Source organism: Lichenostomus cassidix, chromosome 3 (assembly GCF_008360975.1).
Source record: "Lichenostomus cassidix isolate B80296 chromosome 3, HeHo_3.0, whole genome shotgun sequence".
Lineage (NCBI taxonomy): Eukaryota > Metazoa > Chordata > Aves > Passeriformes > Meliphagidae > Lichenostomus > Lichenostomus cassidix.
This window is the reverse complement of record NC_139483.1, coordinates 44,582,458-44,591,693: the sequence shown is the minus strand read 5'-3', so window position 1 is coordinate 44,591,693 and position 9,236 is coordinate 44,582,458. Positions and strand designations below refer to the sequence as shown.

The window sequence follows — 9,236 nt, the reverse complement described above, 5'->3', positions numbered from 1 at the left end:
TCTGTTTCCCAAGTGTGTTTGTTTGTATCCTGCCCCTTAGAATGTCAAGTGTTTCAAGTGAAGGCGACAAGAGGAACCCTGCAGTTTCTGCTGAATCTGAAATGTTTCAGCAAAATGCTGTTTTCTCCTCTTTTGATTTCCAGATATTTGTAGATTTTGGGCTTTTGCAGACAACACACACAGCAGATGCAGAGCCCTCCAAGTACTACTAGGTAAGAAAGAGGCTCTGGCTTGTGGAGATATCTTAGGCGGCCTATTTCTTTGCAATATAGATTATTGCTTTCTGAGGCAGGAAATGTTCTTGACACACAATTAGGAACAGCTCTGCTAAGACAGAAAACAGCAGTAATAAAACCTGATAGCTGGCACACACAAGCCAATAGTCAGCTCTTTGTCAGGGTCACCCTGTTTGTCTTGATGCTGGGGGCTTGCTGGTGATAGGAGAAAGAAAGACTGATGCTGAAGAACATTTTAATGATGAATTTTCAGCTGTAAGCATTTTGCACTTTCCCAGATAGCTGCCAAGGAGCAGCAGGACGCTTAGCTCCTGCTTCTCACTTTGGCAGTCACATATCATGTTTAGAAATGTACCTGGAGTCCACCTATGGAAGAAAGGCATTTAAAACTCCCTGTGAGGAAAGGGAGGAGAAGCCCTCAGTGGGTATGCCAGCAGGTGAGCCTGGAGGCACAGCAGAAGGGGACACTGTGTCCTGCTTCTTCACAGGGGCCACAGTAGGGACCCTTCCAGGTGCTCTCCATCCTCATTCTGAGCCTTCCACAAGAGTTGTGTTTGCAGCTTGACCAAGGAAGAGGGCAGCTCTCCCTATCACCCCCAAGGGACTGCTGGCTAAGCAGAGGATGCCTTGCCATTACCCCTTCCCGCTTTCCCTGCCTTGCATATCTCTCTTGCCCCTGCTTGGCCAGATGTCTGCAGGTGGAAGGGAAACTCACCTCTGCCACTGCCCAGATGGCAGCAGAGCTAATTGCTGTCTGACGAGGTATTAGCTTGAGAACTTGAGGAGCAAAGAGGAAGAGGAATAGCTTGTTAATTCAAGAAAAGCAGTGTAATTTTTAATGTCTTCACATTGCCAGTGTGGAAATTGAGGGTGTCTTCCCACAAATTAAGAAAAAAATCCTTTTGAATTACCCTTAAATTGTGATTAACAACAATTACAGATGGTATTAATGGAGTACAATATATCATGCTCATGTTTAGTCTTGCTCTCAAGTAAGCCAAGAGTCCCATTATAAGCGGAAGTTACATCACTGATATTTTACCATTTTTTTTAGTGTAGGCACCTGTGAGGATTTATTACAGATAATGTTGTAATCAGTGCCTAGAAGTGCTTTGACTGAATATGGAAACATGTAAACTGTCTTTTCAGAAGAAAAAAAGAGTGATTATTTCTCACTGTGGGCTGACAGTGTATTAATACATAATCAGATGAAGAAAATTCTAGTTTCATAAGATGTACTGCTCAACTTACATGTAGGAAATGGTGTACCCTGAAGCCCTACAGTATGGTAGTACAATTACTGCTAGCAATTGGGCATAAACATTCTGAGTTTGCAAGGCATAAAGTCTGAGGATTGTCATGCCTTCTCTGCATGAACTTTTATTGACCTGCCAGCAGCTATACTTTAATGTGGTTTAGCTGTAACATCGTATTTCCTAATGGCAGATTGTCTACAGCTAATTTGTTTTCCTTTGTTCTGATGACTCTAACACGATGATGTCACATTCAGAATCACAGGTTGGTGAGACAGCAGCTTGAGAAGTAGAGGCACCAAACACTGCTGACTGGTGAGATGGGGAAGAGGCTGGCACTAGGGACTCCGAGGCTATAAACTGCTCAGCCATGGTCAGTCAAGGAAATGCACACCTGGGCGTGGAAAAGAGAACAAAGTATCTAGCCTTGAGAAAAGATACCATAGTCAATAAATTTGGATATAATATGGAGCAGCAGACCAGTGAAGAAAGAATAAGGTATGAAAGCAAGATAACAAACAGATAAAAAGGAGGCCAAGTGAGGTGAAACCATCAATGTGACCATGGTGTCCCTATGAGTGAAGAACTCCAGATACTCAGAGCTTGCCATATGAGCTCCCACAGCCAGAATAGGAAAAGCGGGAGCGTAACCCTGGGAAAACGGAGGAGAACCAGACGTGTGCATACCACTGCTAATGCTATTCTTCCTTTCTTCCTTCCTTCCTTTCTTCCTTTCTTCCTTTCTTTCTCCACAAAAATTAGATTCGGATGGAAAAACTATCAGAATTTTTCAATTTTGATTATATAAGCAATAAACATTTGTCTTTATATATATAAGGCATGCTTGTTCGGAGCCAACAAATAAGGTGTGAATGTAACTGCAGGCATCAACTTTAGAGAATTTCCTCTCCTCGTTTCTTTCTCCTTCATATATATTAAACTCAGTCATAAATTAGGTGTGTGGTATTATATTCCATTCATCCTTAGTTTTCAGCAAGACTATCTGGTCTGTAATATTTCACTGTGATAGAAATTGATTATATTTAGCACTGCCTCCTCCAAAGCCCAGCAACAGCCGCTAAATAATAAAAAGCACAAGAGTCATTTAACATACACCCAGCATTAGCGCTGACACCCTTGGCACTATCAGTCCCATTTGTGAGATGCTACACAAATATGAGTGAACACTGCCCTAGCTCTCAGTTTAAAGTTACTGCAAAAAAACGTGCTGCCTATGAAATAATACTTTTTCACAATTTCACAAATAAGTCAAGCTTATTTCTGGCCCCAAGTTATTATTGCAAAAGTATAGCTTCTGGACCTTAAGGACAGTGTTAGTCAGTCCTTCCCCATGTTTCTTATTTCAGCTGCTGCAATGATTGCCACTGGCTGATCCAGCCATGGAGCTATGACGTGGGCCACATCTCTGTTACTGGGATACAAATATCTCTTTTTTTCCTTTTCTAAATATAGCTGCAGCTACAAATGGCCAGCCATTAGTGAGCTGAATATGCAACAATTGATTGTAGCAAGGAAATCAGCTATGGTTCTGTTTTCACTAAGCGTGTCTGTGGTATCAGATGCAATATGGATCACATGCCTCTTTCAAAGACTGAGCTATATTTCTAAACCCCAAAAGTGTATGTGTTTGCCATTAAAAATAATAAATAAAGCTAAAAATGTCATTGTATGCACAGAACCATTGTAGGATTAGAACCTATGATTCCACAAAAGAGCAATTCTTTAAACAGTCTGCTGTGATCCCTAAAATTATAGGAGGTTTGAAAGGGTCTATTGATTCTATGGCAGAACAATAGATGTCCTGTACTTAACTCCTTAATTGATTTTAATGATTCCAATGGATAAAAGCCAAAGACTTGGAACAAGCTGTAAGGTCAAACCAAAGTATTCCTTTTGAACATTTCCGCAATCAAATCTTCTTATGTTATAAATTAATTTGAAAAGGAAAATGATCAATTATAGCACTTCATAATTAGAAACTCACATGCAGGAAAGCTAATGAGATGTATCTGAGATTTTCCATGCTCCATGGAGGCTTGCAGTAGAAGAAACTGAATGATCTGTTTTCTGCCATAATGCACACAGAATTTCACTCAGTCTGGAAAGAAAATACACTCAGATCCATTGCAAGGGGGACTTTTTTCAGTCAGTATATAATTAAATGTATCATGCACAACAGTTTTTGGAAAAAAAGAAAACTTTATACTTCAAACCAATTTTAACATTTAAGGGTATGGAATACTAAAGGTTCATATGTTACCTGCTAATCAGCTGATATGCAGTATGTCTCTGTGGCTACGTACACTTAAACCAAGAAAAATTTGACAGAATTCAAACCACCATATCTCTGTTCCACTGTGGCATAACTATTTTACTTTTCCAGGCAGGTTGCTTTTCTTTCCTTTGCCCTTTTCCTTCTCCATCCCAAACCCAGCTGTTTTCTTCCCTTACCTCTTCTGCTCTCAAACCTGGTGTGAAACTCAGGGGATAGAGTATTTGGAAGAGTCAGTGCACCCTTCAAGCCACACATTGGGACAAAAGGCCACCCTCTACAGCTAGGGCTGCCGGGTAATTATCCTGTGGAGCAACATAGAGGTCTCAGCTATGTTCTACTCATGATGGAGATCTCTGCTCATGTATCAAGACCCTCTTGGCTTGAGTACAATGTCATACTAACAACCTGTGTTTCACATGGTGTTCAGAAACATTTCTGCTTCGCTTTTCTCCCTCCCAGTTCCTCTGTCCCTTCCCATTAATTGTCCCACCACAATCTCTCCTTAAAATACTTTTATCAATAATTAAAATATTTATAGTGAAATGCAAACACTGAAGTTAAATCAAAAGGAATCTTTGTGCCAATAGCACACCTTCATGAGTCACCTCAGTTCAGGCACATTTTACCACATGCAGAGAGACTTTGCAAGCAGGCTGGGCACAGCACAGAGAGCACAGCAGATATTTATGGGGGGTAGTGCATGCAATAGATGGCCAAGACCAACACAGCAGCAGACTGGGAAGGCTGAGCCTTGGTCTTGCTGCATTACCCACCCTAGGTTCCCCCTAATCCCTTTCCCTTTGTTTTTTATTTCTTCACTTCTTCCTATCAGGGGTTCTGAATCCTGGAGCTGCTCAATGTTATAGCCCCAGCACCTGCAGCTGAGGGACATCTTACCTCTTCCCTTCCATTTGGTGTCTCCAGCTCCAGCACCAGTGCAGCCCCACTGAGCCCAGGTCATGCACCAGGGTTTGAGTCAGAATGGCTGCACCCTTGGATTCAACACACGTCTCATGGTTTGTTCATCTTCTTATTTGACCTACTTTCCAAGATATAGAAGCCAAATTAAGTTTTGGGATTGATCCTTTCCTAGAGGAAATTCAGATCAGTTTTGCTCCTCCCAGAGGGAGGAAGCACATCAGAGGAAGCACAGTTGGTCAGAGAGGTGTCTATATGTCTTACCAGTCCATATTTGATCTTTGTTACAGGCAACATCCCTTAAAGAGCTACATGTAGATCATCATCTGTTGTCATTGTGAACAGTATTGCTGCATTTTGGGGGTGGAAAAATATAGCAGCATATCCTGTAACACAAAAACCTGCAAATTATTGCAGTGAGTTCCTGCTGCTGGTGACCCCATGACCTATAAAATTCTTTGAGAAGGAATCTTGTCATAGCCACTTTTATTCATGTGGAAGACACACGAAGGAAAAACAGAAAAGAGCACCAGTTGCCAAGCTGACGTAACTCCAGAGCTTTCCTGGTGCCACAACAATCTATATCAGCTCAAAGCCCTAAATCTAATAAACTGAGTGTTTTAAAAATGGTTCGTTAAAGTTAGAAGAAATGAATTGGCTGCATGACCTTGCTAACAAGAACAAAACCAGTTTGTTTTCTGGACAGAAGCATTTGTACTTCAGCAACAAATCTTGACCTTTTTGCTGAAGTTCATTTTTTTACGTTTAACAATTTCAGAGCTATTATTTTCACTTGCAACTGCTTCTAGAAAGCTTTCAGCCTCTAAAAAAGTTAGCAAACTTTCATATTCTTATCTTCCTCATATCTTCTGCTTTAGACAAACCACCAGAATGCTGTGTGTTGACAATCACTTGCAAATGAAGTACTGGGTTCTGCATGTTAGAAAACCCATTTGTAGCAAATAAGCATGGGCCAGAAAGTGTACAACAGATTCTTTTTTAATTGGGAAACACATGTAATGGTTATGGAAAGGTGCTTGCAATAAAAACTAAATCATGAGACATTGATATTTCATTTATGATAGATATGATATATATTGCTATATTTTCAGAGACATAAGTATTTTAAGAACCTAAAGTGTACACAAGTAAGGACAAAGGGAAAAGACTAGGTGACCAAGCTACCAAAAAAATGCTGCACAGACCCAATTAAAAAATACCTTTGTGATTTTTTGTGCCTCAAAATAGATTTTAGGAATTTAAATTAATTTTATTGTGAAAATGTAAATTACACAATAAGATATCGAGGCCGTTCATCTAGGTTCATAAAGTTTTTACATAAAAGCAAAATTGATTAACCCTGTCAAGGAAGGTCACTTTGGTGGTCAGTGAGGGGCTTTCTTTTCACAAGCATATGTTTCTTGCATTATTTTTAATTGCATAAGGTATACTTGAACATCTACCTTTTCTCTGAGAAGACATTTATATTTAATGTCTTCTCTTTCACTGAGTTGTGGATTTCCTTTGTGCTGTCCTGGCTGGGCAAAAAGCCACACTGCTGGCACAGACCCTGCCCACTAGGGCTGACCCCTCTCCACTCTGCAGCACAAGGGCCTCATAGCAGATAACAACCTGATCTGGCCCAAGCTGATGGGAACATAGAGGTATTTTACTTTCTTTAAGCATGTGAAAACAAAGTTTAGTTTTTAACATGTAAGATTCATACCAATTTATGCAGACTATGGTACAGGATGTGATTCTGTCTTCCAGCATGTAGTGTTTGTACAGTCTTTGCCCAGGAAAAAGTTATGCAGAATCTGTCATTGAAGAACAAAGAACAATTCTCCATTATAATTTTGGAAAATAGACAAAGAATATTATTTGAAGTCTTTCAAAAAAATGTACACTTGAGACAGTGCTACAATACGTAAAAATCAATGCAAGTACTTAAAATTCTGGTGAAATTAAGATGCACTTGAGCACTGAGTGTCATAGTGGGAAATACCTGAGAACCACAAGCTCTGGATGCCTTACATGATTGGGTACTACCTACTGTTCACTGGAAGCACTGTAACCGTGCCTGGGTGTGAAAATGAACATTAGCTCTTTGATCTTCATACTACGGGGGTCTTGCAGAAAGGTAAAAGACTTCCTTAACAGCATGGAGAACACATCAGGTTGGTCTGAGGATGGTAAAAAAATTGTATTGAAGTAAACCATTCAGGTGTGGTGAGCTTTCAAAACTTTTTTGGGTAGCTTTTTTCCTAACTATTATTTTGGTTTTGCTTTATAACAGGTACTTTCATAGGGAATGGTGTATTTTTAAAAACTTCCATGACTCTTAGGGAGATAAAGGAAGAGTTTTAAGCACCCAAGCAAAACATTTCAATAGGTCAAGAAAGGTTGTTCTTTCCAACAGTGCTGTACTGCAAATGTCAGGGTTGGAGAATACAAAAAAGAAAAAGTTAAAAACCAGATAGAAAGCATGAAATAGGAACAGGATTTGATAAATATATTCCTTGTTTCTATTCATATCTCAGACATAGGATCTATTGCTGAATTATTGAAAAAAAGAGTAATTGAGTTTGGAAGAGAGCTATGGAGCTCACCTGATCCAACCTGCAGCCCAAAGCATGGCCAAAGTAAAAATTACTAGGAGCTAATCAGATTCATTCCTAGCTGAGTTTAGAATCTCTCACGTGGGAGGCTCCAGAACAATATCTGGGTAAGCAATTTTACCAACACTGAGAAGATTGTTTTGTTAAAAAACTAATTGAAATGCTCTTTGCTGAAATAGGTGCCTGTTACCTCTCAGACTTTCAGGGTACACCTTCAGTCAATGTGCACTTTCTCTGTAATTACACGTTAGGTAGCAGAAGAAAGCACAATGACCCCTTCCTCTCCCATCTTTTTTCCATATTTACCAAACCACTCTCAGACTCCTGTCAAAAAGTCATTTGCTTCAAAATCTTTAAGAGAAGATTGGGAAATGCCACAGGCAGTATATGCAGATTGCATATCAGACTCTTAATTGGGTGAGGAAAAACAGACATTTCTTACTCTTTTTCCCCCAACTTTCAACACTTTTTTGTGTTTCTTTGCTATCCACATTACTTCTTCAACATAGTTTCAGAAAAAAAAGATATTTCAGGAGACAGAGGGAATGAAAAAAGTACACTCCAACAAAGAAAAGGGGTAGGCAAGAGACTATAGCAGAGCTTCTATAGAGATTTGCTGAAGGCTAACACCAATTCTAATCCAAATACTCCATCTGGCCCAGAGAGGAGTTCACATATCATTAGTTTTTGAATCTTTACTTAACACATTTCTTATTTTTAACCAAGTCTCTCCAGGCAGAAAGAAGCAAAGACTATTTTCAGGGAAAGCTTTCCAAGCAGTAATTTAGTTCTGACTAGACTGTTTTTAAAAACTGTTTTCCCAAAGGGCCAGAAGCAAGATGAGGGGACAAAATGAATAGCCTAATTAGCAAGCTGAATGCAGCACTAGTCTGGCATCTGAAATGAGTGCACACTAGTTGCTGAATGAGAGATTCACTTCAAGGCCTCTTTTACTGCTTAGTGTGAAAAGCATGAACTGTCCTGTGAAAAGCAGATGGATCCAGAACCTCCTCCCAAATGGAAATCATGTTGCCACAGACCAGCAGTTTTCACCATTTGAAGTAAATGGCCCTTAAAGAGTGCTGTTTAAAGGATAGCCACCTAATGACAGGAAAAACACAAAATGATTGAACCTGGAAATGCGAAGCTTGTAAAGTGAAATCTATCCCAAGATAGCACTGATATATAAACTCCTTGTGAAGGCATGTAAGTACACATTGGAGTGTGATCAGATATAAAATTGTGGAGTGGGAATTAAGTACTGGTGTGGAAGAGGCAGGGTTGTATAGACATTCACTGTTCTGTGGCTGACCAAGTGGGTTGGTCTAAATTTTGTCAGAAATGTAAATAAGTCCTTTAGGCTAAAACAACCTCAGCACCTGTATATATTATTCAAAGGGAGTTTTGAAGCCTGCAAAGTGCACACTGCTTAATTTCAATAAAGTAACAGGACAGCAGTATGGCTAAGATTTCACCCAGTTGCCCCAAGCTCACAGAGTAAAGTTTAGGCACCTCTTGGCATGGGGATCACGTGTGGGGACATCCTTCAGCAGACCCCAGGTTTGCACTCTCACTTCCTGCACAGCACTGCAAACTCTTTGTTTCTGCCACTATACACACCACTTAATAGTAGAACAGGCTGAAAAATGTACATCCTGAAGGGTCTAAGTAAAGCCTTGGGCCTAGAATTTCGGAGACATTTAATGGCCTTGATCTTTAAGGGGTATTTACACTGGAGCTTGATTACATAACTGTGTGCATATGTATGCCAATTAAACCAAATGGCAAACATCAGTGACATCTGAAATCCAAGACAGGACACAAAATCTGCCTGTTATGAACAACTGTGGATTTAGAGTAGAAATGGTCACTTTTAAATAAGCGATACAGAATAGACTGAAATTAGTCAAGCAGA

General features: G+C 39.9%; 1 long non-coding RNA gene across 1 annotated transcript; it reads right to left on the bottom strand.

Annotated features, from left to right (window-relative positions):
- Positions 1–994: 994 nt before the first annotated feature.
- LOC146439605 (uncharacterized) lies at positions 995–9,013 on the bottom strand. The gene is made up of 4 exons (XR_014851286.1): positions 8,942–9,013; positions 6,753–6,886; positions 6,430–6,520; positions 995–1,883 (listed from the first exon to the last, which is right to left on the bottom strand). It is a non-coding gene; the product is annotated as an uncharacterized LOC146439605 (long non-coding RNA).
- Between the last annotated feature and the right edge of the window lie 223 nt (positions 9,014–9,236).